The sequence below is a fragment of the Anolis carolinensis genome, chromosome 2 (assembly GCF_035594765.1).
Source record: "Anolis carolinensis isolate JA03-04 chromosome 2, rAnoCar3.1.pri, whole genome shotgun sequence".
Classification (NCBI taxonomy): Eukaryota; Metazoa; Chordata; class Lepidosauria; order Squamata; family Dactyloidae; genus Anolis; species Anolis carolinensis.
The window spans coordinates 51,815,824-51,831,229 of NC_085842.1; the positions used below are offsets into that span (position 1 = coordinate 51,815,824).

Consider the following 15,406-nt stretch of genomic DNA (forward strand, 5'->3'; position numbering starts at 1 on the left):
CTCTTCGAACTCCGCAGCACTGCTGGTTACAGCTGACCTCCATTTAGAGCACTCAAGGGCCAGGGCTTCCCAGTTCTCAGTGTCTATGCCACAGTTTTTAAGGTTGGCTTTGAGCCCATCTTTAAGGGTAAATATAACCGGATCAATGGTCTTTCTCTCCCTTTTGCTCTTGGCCTTCCGGGCAGAGAGGGAGGTATCTTGTCCTTGGCATTCCTTCGCTTCGCTTCCCTCCCTCCTTCCTTCATTCTATCTGTCCCAGCCTTTCCTGCCTGCTGAGCCATGGAATTGGGTCAGCGGGTTGGATGGCGGGGAAAGGGAGAAGGAAGAGGCCTCTAATTGAAATGCATGGACTCCATGCCATGGGGTGCTGGGATTTGTAGTTTGTATCCAGTCCAAGCCCTTTCTTTTTGTCATGGAGGAAGACCCCACCCAAACCCCTCAGACAGATGGCCATCCAGTTTAGTTGTGTTGTTATAGTCACAATGCGTTGTTGTGAGTTTTGTGGGAAGCAAGGCTTTTGCGTTGTGTTGTCAAGTTTTGTATTTCTGGGGTGTTTAGTTGTGTGCCAAGTTTCATATTTTTTTGGCGTTTAGTTGTGTTGTTTTAGTCACAATGCATTGTTGTGAGGTTTGTGGGTCCAGATTGCGGTTTTGTGGTGTGCTTGTGTTGTGAGAACCGGGAGGCAAGGCTTTTGCATTGTGTTATCAAGTTTTGTATTTCTGGGGCGTTTAGTTATGTGCCAATTTTCATATTTCTGGGGTGTTTAGTTGTGTTGTTATAGTCATGATGTGTTGTTGTGAGTTTTGTGGGTCCGGATTGTGGTTTTGTGGTGTGGTTGTGTTGTTACAACCAGCAGCCAAGGTTTTTGCATTGTGTTGTCAAGTTTTGTATTTCTGGGGCGTTTAGTTGTGTTGTTATAGTCACTATGCGTTGTGAGTTTTTTGGGTCTGGATTGTGGTTTTGTGGTGTGGTTGTGTTGTTATAACTGGGAAGCAAGGCTTTTGCGTTGTGTTGTCAAGTTTTGTATTTCTGGGGCATTTAGTTGTGTTGTTATAGTCACGATGTGTTGTTGTGAGTTTTGTGGGTCCGGATTGTGGTTTTGTGGTGTGGTTGTGTTGTTACAACCAGGAGGGAAAGCTTTTGCATTGTGTTGCCAAGTTTCGTATTTCTGGGGCGTTTAGTCATGTTGTTAGTCACAATGCTTTGTTGTGAGTTTTGTGGGTCCGGATTGTGGTTTTGTGGTGTGGTTGTGTTGTTGTAACCGGGAGGCAAGGCTTTTGCATTGTGTTGCCAAGTTTTGTATTCCTGAGGCGTTTAGTTGTGTTGTTATAGTCATGATGCGTTGTTGTGAGTTTTATGGGTCCGGATTGTGGTTTTTTGGAGGGATTTTGTTGTTGTAACCGGGAGGCAAGGCTTTTGCGTTGTGTTGCCAAGTTTCGTATTTCTGGGACGTTTAGTTTTGTTGTTATAGTCACTGTCCAAACAACTTTATCCTTTTATATATATAGATTCCCAGGCCACAAGGTTGGCAACTGAATAACCTCATAAGTAAAAGCAGGATTCCAGCCAGTGTTATGGTTATGAATGGAAGATATCTACACCTGTAGACCTTCAGGTTTATCATCCATGGGATAGGACAGAGTAAGAGATGTCAGAAAGTTTTGAAATACAAATTAGAGATGAATGAAATGTGAATGACACTCTATCTCTAGTCAAATAGTAATTTGTTATGTATACCAAAAAACAATTTTATATTCAGCCATAGGTTCTGTTAAGTTCAATTCTGCTTATTCCTGGTAGGTGTGCATTACCTCATATTTATTCCTTTTCTGGTCATCTAGCATGTGTAGAGATATTGTGTAATTGGAAAGCCAGTGACTTACATTTCAAACACCCTTTTCAATAAAATGAGGGCCATTGTACCTTTTAATCTTTGTTTATTTTTTCTCTTTTGTGGAACCAAAAGGCTACTCAGATTTTATTTACTATACATAATTCGCACACTCAAAAGGTGAAACTGATCTTTCTACAATCCTTGTTGTATGCAGAGTTCACAATGAGAGCAATATTTGCTTTAATTCCTCAAAGTGTATTTTTCTGCATTTCTAACCACCCCTTAGAGGCTTTAGATTGAAATCTATTTTAAAGCAATTCCCCCTCCTCCATCATATGAGCAGACAGGTTTGTTATTGCATGGTTGCTCATGAATTCTGGACTGCTGGCATTGATTTTTTTCCTGGCAGCACTGAGAATTTGTCTTGAAAAATAACCCTAGTGACCACTAAATGGACTTCACAAAGTAAAGTAAAAAAAGTAAAGGTAGGTCATGTTTGAGTTCTAGGAACTTTGGCAATGTTTTTTTAAAAAAAGGGGACAAGGAGAAGTGCTTTTAATTATTAGATCTTTTAAGGCAGAACAAAATTGACTGAGACCTACTCTCATGATTTTCAAAAGCTTAGAGTAGGATTTTTTGGCATGCATCTCTAATGAATTTACTTAGAATAACTTGGCTCAAGTACTGCATGCATCTTGGAAATATAAAAGTTTCTGTCATGTATTAGCTCAGAGCACAATTTCACACCTTCGCATGTTGAAGCCTGTAAGTCACAAACTGTTAATATGATTTTTCCCCTTCTTTCAAAGAAACAGAACATCATTTGAGTCTGAATAAAAGCTGCAGAAAAAGTGTGTTAATGTGAACAAAAGGCTATCATCTGTCTGTCTGTCTGTCTGTCTGTCTGTCTGTCTGTCTTACACAGATTTGCCTCCAACTTAACAATAACAATAATACTGAGGAGAACAAGGAGAATATACAGGACAAAAGTCATATCAGATGGTGGATAAACTTGTGGATGTTCTTCTTCTTCTTCTTACCCCACTTTTCTCTCTTAAATGAGATTCAATATTCAGTTCCATAAATTGCTATGAGGATTGGAATATGGTCTGCCAAATCCAATAGAATGATCTTAGAATTATTGGCTGGAAGACTTTAACACAGTCCTCAATACATCACTTTAGATATACTTAACTATGTAGGAGTTTGAAGTTCAGAGTTCAAATCCAGATACAGCCATGGAAAACCACTGGGGAAAGATTCTAGCTGAAAAATTCCATGATAGGGACGTCATGAAGGCACACAACAGCAAGCTACGTAGCAGTGGTACTAAAAAGCCCTGTCAGTGAATTGTGCAAATGCATATTAGGGCTCCTATGAGAGTGTCCCTCTATTAATGTGTTTGCCACTCTCCAACCACTATGCCAATGCACGTTGCTCCTGTTGTGTATAGGCTAATTTGCTTTCTGTCCTATATACGAATGCCACAGCAGCCCCTTGCTGAATATGTAAATTGTAAAACTGCTGAATTCTATTTCCTGCAATGATACCAGCTTTTTATTGAAGTCCCTGCCCCCCAAGGACATTGACATTACTAGAAATTACATAAGAAATTAATAAACGACCTTGTGACACTGCCACTGGCATTGTTCTGCTTCATTTGGGGGGGGGGGGGAATCCGGGACCTCATGTCCCACATCACCTGGATCCAGGTGAGGGCAATTAGAATGGGGAAAGTATGGGAATGCGTAGTGCACACTACTTTCCCCCATGGATTCTATGGCAACACTGGAGCTCACCCATGTTGCTCTGGTGGTGGCATGTGCTGGCTCAACCCTCCTTCACCCACTGAGCCATGCTGGCATCATCTGATGTGAGCCAGAAAGCTCCATGGGTGATCTGGGCTAAAATCAGTGCATGCCACTGATTTTAGTCCTTTGTGATGATAGTCACACTGTGGGGTATGTATAGATTCATATCAAACTACTGCATTGACATATGCTATGATAAATCAGGAAGTCAGGCTTCAGCCACTTCATGAGTCTAAAGACTAATTCTTTTTATAAGTACCCCCCTTTTAAAAAAGTTTTCAATCAGAATAAATATAATTCTGTACATACTGGCTACAACATGCTGGAATAGATTTAATGTAGGTCAAACACGAATTTGGCACTGGCCAAACAAAGCTTGATCTGGTCATTTCAAACTTTTATCAACCTACTGTTCTAATTAACCCAAATAACCCAAATGTAAGAACATTAGAAACTTAAAATGACAATCTGGCACTTATCTGTGATAAGAACATAGGAAGAACCCTGTCAGATCAAATAATCATTCACATTTACTTGTGTAGAAATTAACCTCTGTATATGTCAAGGATAGATTTGAGGCTAAAATTATGATTTTTGCTATGGCCTATGGATAAGTCAAGGATAGAATTTATTTTATTTATTTATTTTATTTATTTCCATCATTTCTATCCCATCCTTCTCACCCAAAGGGATTCAGGGCGGCTTACAAAACTGGCAGAATTCGATGTCAATATACAACAATACAAAAGAATAAAACATAAGCAATTAAAAACAGATTTAAAATAATACAAAATACTTGAGCCATTCATCCACAAAACCTTGTACATAAACCTTAGTCCAGACCGAGTTGAAGCTAATGAAACTTATTCTTTGAATGCTTGCTCACATAGCCAGGTCTTCACTTTCTTGCTAAAACTCAAAAGGGATGGAGCCTGCCGGATGTCACTAGGGAGGGAGTTCCATAGCCGAGGAGCCACCACTGAGAAAGCCCTGTCTCTCGTTCCCACCAGGCGCACCTGGGAGGCTGGCGGGACTGACAGCAGGGCCTCCCCTGAATATCTTAAATTGCATGGTAGGTCATAATGGGAGACACGTTCAGATAAGTAAGCTGGGCCGGAACTGTTTAGAGCTTAATAGGCTAAAGCCAGCATTTTGAGTTGTGCTCGGTAGCTAATCAGCAGCCAGTGGAGCTGACGTAACAGAGTAGTGCGTTCCCTGTATGCCGCTCCGGTTAACAACCTGGCTGCCTCCTGTTGGACTAACTGAAGCTTCCAAACAGTCTTCAAAGGCAGCCCCACATAGAGTGCATTGCAGTAGTCTAATCAGGATGCAACAAGAGCATGGACCACCGTGGCTAAGTTCAGCTTCTCAAGGTATGGGCGCAGCTGGCAGACATGTTTTAGCTATGTGAAAGCTCCCTTAGCCACTGCTGAGACCTGGGGTTCCAGGCTCAACTATGAGTCTAGGATCCCCCCCAGACTGTGAACCTGCGCCTTCAGGGGGAGTGTGACCCCATCCAGCACAGGCTGTAACCCTATACCCTGTTTGGCCTTCCAACTGACCAGGAGGACCTTCTGTCTTGTCTGGATTCAGTTTCAATTTGTTGGCCCTCATCCAGTCCGACGCAGCTGCCAAGGTTCAGGACCTAGACAGCCTCCTGAGTGACAGGTGGGAAGGAGTGACAGAGTTGGACATCATCTGCATAGAGATAACATGGGGGACAGTATAGAACCCTGCTGGACCCCACAAGTCAACAGTTGTGGGGCTGAGCAGGAGTCCCCCAGTGACACCATCTGGGACCGATCCTCCAGGAATGAGTGGAGCCACTGCAAAGCAGTACCTCCAAGCCCCATCCCCACGGGGCGTCCCAGAAGGATACTGTGGTCAACAGTATCGAAGGCCGCTGTGAGGTCCAGCAGAACCAGCAGGGACACACTCCCCCTGTCCAGTTCCCGGCGAAGATCATTGACTAAGGCGACCAAGGGTGTCTCAGTACCATGCCCCAGCCTAAAGCCAAACTGCGCCGGATCTAGAAAATCAGATTTAGGATAATGAAACAAACATATATTTTCTTTTTCTTTTAAAAACTGCATAGAGGGAACATGCATAGAAAGTGCTAACAAGAAGAGAGAGGTTACAATGTGAAGTGCAAATAGCATTCCTGATCTTAAAATATCTGCATTTATACAAGCATAGAAAAGAAAATGAATATAAATGAGGAAAATGAATGAGAATGTGGCCTAGAAAATGGGGAGAGAAGAGCAAGAAAGCAATCTGTTCCTGTTGCTATTCGGGATCCAACACAAAATCAGTGGCCAGAGGCAAAAAGCTTCCATTCCATTACCTCTCCTTTGTTCTGATTCTCAAAGTGGCGAACAAGATGGCTAAGGAAAGTTCAATAGAAAGGGAAATAGTTTTCTTTGTCTCTAAGTAACAGCTACTCAGATTGATGATGCTTTTAATTTTGGAAATAATTAAATACTTATATAGCTAGTATGATAAATCTCATGGGTTTCTCTCATTTCCCTTTAAAGCTTTACTGAACATTGCCACATCCGTGATAGCAGATTACATAGCTTAATTTTGCTTCATGTATTGAAATACTTCCCTTTTTTCTGAAATTCCAACCATTTAGCTTCACTTAATGACTCTGGGCTCTAGAAGTATGAAAAACTGGAATGTGGAGAAGAGATTCTCTATGGATAATTATCTGCATTTATTATACCAATCCAAAATGCAACATTTCCAGAAGCAAGTAACTCAGACATTTCTTCTTTACCCCCCCCCCCCCAAAAAAAACCCAACACACTGCACCTCATACATTTTGTATGTAAATATACTCTATTGAAGCTATGGAAACCACCTATATCATTTTAAGCTTGAAATAAATAAGAAATAAAGAGAGATTTTTCATATACTTGGTTATTGTTTAATGTAATATAAAATCCCATAAAAGGCCCAGGAAACATCAGTGTTTGGCTCAAGTGAAATATTAAGTACTACGATACAAAGAATGTGGGCAGTTAGTGTCAGCAGTATGTGGTATAACTATAAATTTATTCATAGATACAAATATCAGAAATCTTGGAGTGGGAAAGGACTGAAATAGGCAAGAAAGCACTGAAGTTTTATTTGACTACTATAACCATCTCTTTGGTTAATGGTGAAATAGCATCATCATCTAAAATATCTGCATCCTTCTCTATAGTTTATCAAATATTATTATTTCTTTTTTAGTGGGTTAAAAAGGGGGTGGTGGCAAGATGACATTTGTGCTAAATGTGTAGTCAATCGCAGCAATGGAGATCGCAGCAATGGAGGGGAAACCTGTTTCAAAAAGGTCCTCCTTTATCCTGGTTCCAAATGAAAAAAGTGGATTTTCCCATGCCTGTATGGCCCTGCTGTTTGGAATTTCCCTCTTCCTCCCCTGTAGAGACTACTTTCTGTCCATGCCAGTTTTAAAAAGCCCGAAACAGCTGATCAACTGTCTAGGCTCCCACAGAGACATAACTAATTTCCAGCGGGTTTCAAGAGAGGAGAAGCTGAGAACTATTAGAGTTCTCTCAAATTGTTTATTTTAAACTTTATAATATTGAATAAGCTATTTGGGAAAGAGGGAACTCTGGTGGCATTTTTTAAAAGAAAAAATCCCACTGTTATGCGCTGATGCACATAGGAATCTCTCCATATTTGTATTAGGATATTTGCATTTGTGCATATAAGCATCAGCACATAATTGAGTGATTTTTTTAAATTAAAAAAAAAACTTCTGGCAGATGTTCCCCATCCGTCCTCCATTTTATCCCGAGACATCATGTCAATGCACTTCCTTTTTTATCAAGTTAGGAGCAACTTGAGAAACTACAAGTCGCTTCTGGTGTGAGAGAATTGGCCATCTGCAAGGACATTGCCCAGGGGATGGCCGGATGTATTGATTTTTTTTTAACCATCCTTGTGGGAGACTTCTCTCATGCCCCTGCATGGAGCTGGAGCTGATGGAGGGAGCTCATCTGTGCTCTCCCCGGGTTGGATTCAAACCAACAACCTTCGGTCAGCAAACCAACCTTCAAGTCATCAAGTCCTGCCGGCACAATAATTTAAACTGCAGCACTGGGGGCTCCTATCTCCTTCCTGATCAGCATAGGAAAAAAGTGATGGTAGCAGTGTGCATGTGAACACAGACCAAGCTGAACAGACCAGACAGAACAGACCTGATCTAGATTTCTAGATATCTGCAAAGCTGGCATCCTCCAATGTTGCTTTGTGCAAAGCAAAGTCTGGCTAAAGGCTAAAACTTTGGATACTTACCAGAAGTCCCTGTGCATGTGAAAATTACCAGTATTTGGTAAGAGTATGATTTTTTTCTGAGCCTGAAATAAGAAAAATACAGAGATGCTCATATTAGTTTTGGTATACAGAAGATACATAAACTTTAGATAGATATTTGTACATTATGAGAACTATGCACTCAATTGCCTAACTCGTCATGGAAAATATTTATCACTTTGAAAAATATACAGTCTGTATTGAAGTCTAGGGAATAGGATACATAAGGAATCATGAGAATATACTGAAATTGTGGTTTAAATGCAGATTGTTTTCACAACTGTTAAGGCAATGATACAAACGCCACATATTAATGCCAAATGTGTAAAAGATTATTATAAAATAAGACATAAAAGAAATAACACTAGGGTCAAGTAAATGGATAAAATACCTCTTGCTGAAAGAAACCCGAATCTAACTGAGCAGACAATGTAAAGGAAAGTTTATAAAATCATAGGAAAGGAAAGAAATTATAAGATAATAGGAGAACATTATTAACTCTGGTAGCACAAGAACCGAGGGACAGCCAATAAAATGTGCAACCAAATGATTGATGATAAAACTAGTCTGTAGGCATAACAGGATGTTACAGGATGTTGCAGGTGCTGTGGCCATGAGTGGCCTTAAAAGTATTAAATACATGATAGTCAACTTTTATTATTTTCCTACTGGAAATCTATGCGCTCATTTCCTACTGGAAATCTATTAAGTTGAAGTATCAGGGGCAGATATCACTATCATACTTTATAGGAGAGTTATAAATTACTTTTGGTGGGGGGGAAAGTGAAAGACATTGAAACAAGGATCTAGATTTTCAATATGTGCTTTCATTGATTTTAAAAGCAAACAGACACTGAAAGTTTAGATGTTTGGCTCTTCTTTTGTTCTTTTGTCCATCAAAAGTGATTTAGAATCTCCAATTACTGCATATACTCTTATTGCAAAAATGAATGAGAATTCATTAGAATGAGCTCAGAATAAAATGGTCTAGATCAGAGCTTTGTAAAGTTTTTCCACTTTTACCTGAGAAGTTTTTTCATGACCCCTTTCTGGCTGAGAATTTTTTATGTGACCCCAAATATATAAAGGTAAAGGTTTCCCCTGACATTAAGTCCAGTCATGTCTGACTCTGGGATGTGGTGCTCATCTCCATTTCTAAGCCGAAGAGTCAGTGTTGTCCATAGACACCTCCAAGGTCATGTGGCCGGCATGACTGCATGGAGCGCCGTTACCTTCCTGCCGGAGCGGTACCTATTGATCTACTCACATTGGCGTGTTTTCGAACTGCTAGGTTGGCAGGAGCTGGAGCTAACAGCAACCGCTCCCACCGCTCCCGGGGTTTGAACCTGGGACCTTTCGGTCTGCAGCTCAGTGCTTTAACACACTTTGCCACCGGGCCTCCTAATATATACCCAAATATTTAGGTATATAAAATAGGTATAAAATTAATTATTAATAATAAATCAATATCTGCAAGGCTTGCTAAGCAGGCTTATTTTCCTTTTTCTGCAGAGTCCACTGTAAACACTGATTGTTGTTGCTTACAGATTCATGCAAATGTCTAAGGGAGAGGGGGGGGAGGGGAGGGAGAGTGAGTGAGTGAATGAGAGAGGGAAAGAGATAATTCAGCCTTTATCTGCATAGCTCCACGTTCCCATTTCTCCTCCACTTGCCTGTAAAATAGAGAGCATTTGTTCTGTCAAACTGCTATTTTGCAGATCTCACATCATGAAAGCATAGCAGGATATTTAAAAGACTCATGCCATTTGCATGGAAAACAGTTGTTTTGGAAAGCAAACACCTGGCTGGGTCAGGAAACCACAACAGTGGCATATAAGGATGACACACTAGAACCCTTTATTATGCTGGCCTGCTATGTATGCTGCTCAGAAAATCTCATTTACAATGAGTGCAGATAAACATAATTTCACATTTTCTGGTTTGCTTCCTTCAAACAGACCAGACAGTGAACTCATAGTTTGCTTTAGATTTTCCCCTGGTTTATTTATAGGGAACAACTCAGAGAAGAGAAGCTGACTGCTTCCAGATGACACAATCAACCAGCTGCAGAATAAAGCTCAGTGTAGTTGTTTTCCCAGACTACATGATAAACATGTCGAAAGCAGCTTGCAACTCCGTGCCTTGTTTAAACAGAGAATCAGTAGCAGAAGCCTGTGGCTAACAAGGTAGAATCCTGGATTGTTATGTTGTCTAAATATTATCATTATGAATAATGTTTTAAAAATGAAAGGCTAAGGAATAAGTTATTAAAATAAATAAAAAGGAAATAAATGTGTTTAAAATATTGTATTTATTTATTCTTTTTATCATAGGTAACTACATCAGTGGTTCCCAACCTTCTTTTGACCAGGGCCCACTTGACCAGAGATTACTTTGACCAGAGACCACTCTCCAACATTAGTACCCAAAAGGGTTACGAATCAGTTTTTGGTCAACTTTAGATTCAGTTTGGTTATTTGGGGTGCTGATTCAGAAAATTGCATTGGATAGACAACATCAGCTCTAGTTTCTGATACAGAACATATGCCATCCAGTAGTCGCCATCTGCTCACTCACAGAAAACCATATTTAATAATATAGAGCTGATGTGGTCTATCCAATGCAATGGTCAGCGCTGTGGAAAGGAGAGGAAATAAAAATTAATGAAATTAAATAAATAAAGAGGAAGGCGATTCGCGGACACAGGTTGCGAACAACTGAACTACATGAACATTCATGTACCCCCTCAAAAGGGAGACTGACATGGTGGTATTTGTGATATTTCAAGCCAGACATACAACTTCAGAAGTACAGAATGATTCCCGTATCATCAGGGATACATTCGCCAACTTTGTATAGATTAGTTAAACTATGCATGATATTTGAACCCTAGTTAAATGATGGAGTTCTTTCCCAAGAACACCAGGTACTAGAAAATGTATAGAGAGGATATATTTTGTCATAAATGGATAAATAAAATTGTGGTTATGGGAGTCATACTGTAATTCAAGTCACAGTCATGGCACAATTGCAATAATTATAAATACCTTCCCCCCAAATAAACCTCACCCTAGAAGCCAGCCAACTACATCATGTAAAATATTTCCTGGGTGAGGGATACTGAATAACAAACCATTTAGTCTTCTTTGTTAGTGAGGCATGGTGTGAAAAAGCAATTGGGATAAGTGTTTTTCACACCATACATTACTAGAAGGAGGAGACTGGAAATGTCCTTTTTCAGCATCTTGGAACTCCTTTGACTGAAAGAACTGCCTGGCTTCTAAGGTGTGACAATACAGAATGTCAGCAAGAATCTTTATTTTACAGAAGTATTGGAATGATAGAGCTACTCCAGATGGGTCAAATGTGTATTAGGAGGTTGTGGTTGTTATTGCTGTTTTTTAAGATGTGTGTGTGTGTGTGTGTGTGTGTATAAGGACTTTCTGTTCTCTCAGACTACATTTTGCAACATTGTTTTCCTTTCTCACTATGGCATGTTCTCAGATGACCCTGTTCAGTGTATAGAAAAATAGCAGGTACAAAGTGGTAGAAGAAATGCAAGGTGTATAACATAGACAAGCAAGAACAAAGCTGTTGATCAAGATGTAGGCCAGTGCACAAAATGGAAACAGGATCCAGCCAGAAATAGTTTTCATCCACACAATAGTATTTCATAGAATCATATAATCATAGAGTTGGAAGAGACCTCATCGACCATCCAGTCCAACCACCCGTCAAGAACCAGAAAATCTCATTCAAAGCGCTCCCGACAGATGGCCATCCAGCCTCAGCTGAAAAGCCTCCAAAGAAGGAGTCTCCACCACTATCCGCAGCAGAGAGTTCTATTGCCAAACAGCTTTCACAGTTAGGAAGTTCTTCCTAATGTTCAGGTGGAATCTTCTTTCCTGTAGTTCAAAGCCATTGTCTCCAGGGTAGCAGAAAACAAGCTTGCTCCCTCCTCCCTATGACTTCCCCTCACATATAAATACATAACACAATCATGTCTCCTCTCAGTCTTCTCTTTTGCAGGCTGAACCTACCCAGCTCCTTAAACTGCTCCTCATAGGGCTTGTTCTCCGGATCCTCCTCTGGACACATTCCAGCTTGTGAACATCTCCCTTCAATTGTGGTGCCCAGAATTGGACACAGTATTCCAGGTGTGGTCTGACCATTTATTCTAATAATGTAGCTGTGAAAAATGACATCACCCCATGGAAGAGTCATAACAGGCATTATATTATAAGAGAAGTAAAAGTCCACCCAAAAACTAGTTATAAGGCCAAAGCTGAAATCATACTACATATACGACCTCATCACATAAATATTTCCCCTGTGTTCTCTCTCTGTTTTTACATGCTAGCAAAACAGTGTCCGACAGACTATCCCATTATGCATGCCACCTCTGGCAGCCACCCAATGGCACCTGTGGTACTGTGCCTTACCAGCATGCTATAAGGGAGAGAAGACTCCATTCTCAGAAGTCAGAGTGTTACCCATCTGAAAAGCAGATGGGAAAGGTCATGGAATAGCTGGTCATCCCCAAAGACAAACCCTGCTGGGAGAGAACAGGGTAAGATATTTCCCCCCTCTTACCAAAGCTTCCCCTTGCTTCCCCGTCTGATGGTCCATAGTGGAAATCTATGCACATGTAGTTAAATGATAGGTAGGCTATACTACCATTTTAATAAATTCCAACATTGTGCAACAAATATGCAAATGTGTCTGCTGTTTCTGTAGTCCCAGTTAATCAAGTAACACATTGGATACACTGATGAATATACAGCATCCAGGAATGTGCAACAGCATATGAAACACTTGTGGACTCTGTTTATGCAGGATGTCAGCCAGAAGCTTCATAGCAAAGAAGGGACATATGGATGGGATTATGTTCATATGATGTGCAATGCATTAATGAAACTCATTAATTCTTGAACACAACTATTTAATCCTGTATGTCAGCATTTCTTATATGAAATCAATCTTAACCACAATGTGATAGAACAGCCAGTATTGAAAAATATGATAGGATGACAGGAACTCTGTTTACAAAGTAGAAAAATAAGAATGTTACAAGAAAATATACATCCTTTTAGGACAGCCAAAAGGGTGTAAATCTTTGCATATGTCATTCTCGCATGTAAAAATGAACAACTAGAAAGTTTTGGCTTTAATGAATATTTTTATGCATCTTATATTTTAGGGGATAGTTTTTGTAAAGAAACTGTGTATACAATTTTTTTTTATAGAAAACGCTTTGTAAAAACACATTTTCCTGCCTAAATATTAAATTTTTCGAAAAACAAGTACAGAAAAACAAAACATTTGCCATAGTTCGCTATTTTATAATGAGATGTCTCAGTATGTAAACACACTCTTTCTTATTGAGGGTGCATTTACATGGGCATGAAAACTCAGACTGAAACTAAATTGACACCTGGCTGTCTTTATAATGTTCAAGTACCTCATGGATTATCCAGGGTTAAACCAACATTGCCTTGCTTCAAGCAAAGTTAAGGGTCTCTGGAGTTTGCTAGAAACTCCAGAATATCATGTGGCTTTGGGACAGTGTGGACAGCTGGAGCAGGTCCTATCCAGATTGATAAACTGTCCAGACAGAACACTGCCAACATCACTGTTTTCTTGTTCCCATCAACTAAAGGGGAAAGGCATAGATTGTGCCTGTGTCACCACCATCACTGCTTTCAACCCATCACAGAACTCTGTGCAAGCCCTTGACCTTCATGGGTGTCCCATTCTGATGTGCAAAATATGGAGGAAGATAGGGAGGTCAGCCTCCTGGTCCTTCCCATCATTCATGATTGATAGATCACATGAAAAGACCTACACATTTGGAGTCAAGTGTCACTTCCCTGGAACTGCTGGAACAAATTAGTACCGGTAGCTGTGTGTAAACTAGACCTCAAAGAAGAGATAGGAGCTCTATGCCTCCCCCTCCTCCCACATCAACTTTCTGGCTGATAATATCACTTCGAATTCATATTCCCATTTTTATGCTGTTCAGATCATGCATTCATATTCATTTTCTCATAAAAGCACTTAACTTAACCTATTATCCAGTTAAACCAAAGCCATTCCTCCCACTGACATCAAAGAAAGAGGCTGAGCTGAACGAAGCCGAATTCTTCCCTTTAAAAATTCTTTAAGTTATCCCAGCTCGAGGCACTTGGTATTTTCCAGTAACATTTGCAGTTAATGTGGAGTGCCGATAAGCAGACATCTTGTGAGCCAGCCTCTCTAGTTTCAAGTGTTTCATAATTAAAACCTCTCTAGAATTTTATTCAGCATTATAAGCCTACTGCCCATTTTGATTCTCTCTGTCTGCTTGTCCATTCCATAATCTATTCTGCCTGAGATATTACAATAATCTTTCTTACTGGATTTTGATTTAGCATTGGTCTAATTTATATTTCTTCCAGTTCTTGTTAAAACACAAACCCTCAAATTATCATCACTAGTACTAGCAGTGCATCAAATAAACAAGAGGGGGGTTTCAGTATCTTTTGGAGATCCCTGTACATGCAGAAGTACATAAACACTTCAAAAAGAGAGGGAATACAGTATCTAAGTGGAGGATAATAACAACAAACCTGACAACAATGACTTAAACATACTGAGTAAAAACAGGATGTGATTACTAAAATGCAGGTTTGCTAAATGCATGATTACTGAACAAAAATCCCTATCTTCCTGGTTTACCTTAGGAATTGCCATTAAGGAAGGTTGACTAGAATTTAAAACAGAGAATTCTAAGAACACATCAAACTATATATCCGGAAATGATTAGGATGTTACTACAGGAATCAAAAGGGTATCAAAACTGGAGTTCAAGTGCATGCACTTGTGAAAGGTACAAAATTATCATCATAGAAATATTGCCTAGCCTCCTAATCATCAAACATTTTAATTCAAGAGTACTGTACACATTTATTTTGTTTTTTTGTATCCCAGATTTCTGTCAATACAGGACCCAAGGGTTCAATAGATCAAGGCTTTCGTTTCTGCTCATCCAATCCTAACACTGACCTGGAAACAACTGCCACTAAGGGACAGCCTTCATCAGTCACAGTTCCAAATTTCTCCAACTGTAAACAACAGAACTGCTATAGGTTATAAAATTTATAAAGCATGATCTCTGTAGGAGGAGATTGAGCTTCCTGATGAAATGCCATGCTGCGCTCACTCCATGTGGTAGAGCAGACTCCTGCCAAATGATCTGATATCAAAAATACAATTATTGTGAAGAAAGGGTCCAATACACTGTTGAACATATTTTTAATTAGAAGATTGGAATCTGGAAAGAACTCTCTTTGAACATTTCCAAATGAGATTACAGGAGCTAAGACACTCTGGAACTTTCGTTGATGTAGTTAAGGATAAACATAACAACTATGTGATATTGATTATGTGAACAAAT

At 39.9% G+C, this 15,406-nt stretch overlaps 1 long non-coding RNA gene across 1 annotated transcript in view; it reads right to left on the reverse strand.

Moving 5' to 3' along the window:
• Window positions 1–15,406, reverse strand: part of LOC134297180 (uncharacterized) — a 71,861-nt gene that overhangs the window by 24,358 nt on the left and 32,097 nt on the right. Inside the window, exon 2 of the long non-coding RNA XR_010003940.1 lies at window positions 7,954–8,015. This is a non-coding gene — a long non-coding RNA (uncharacterized LOC134297180). The remainder of the gene's footprint in view (window positions 1–7,953; window positions 8,016–15,406) is intronic.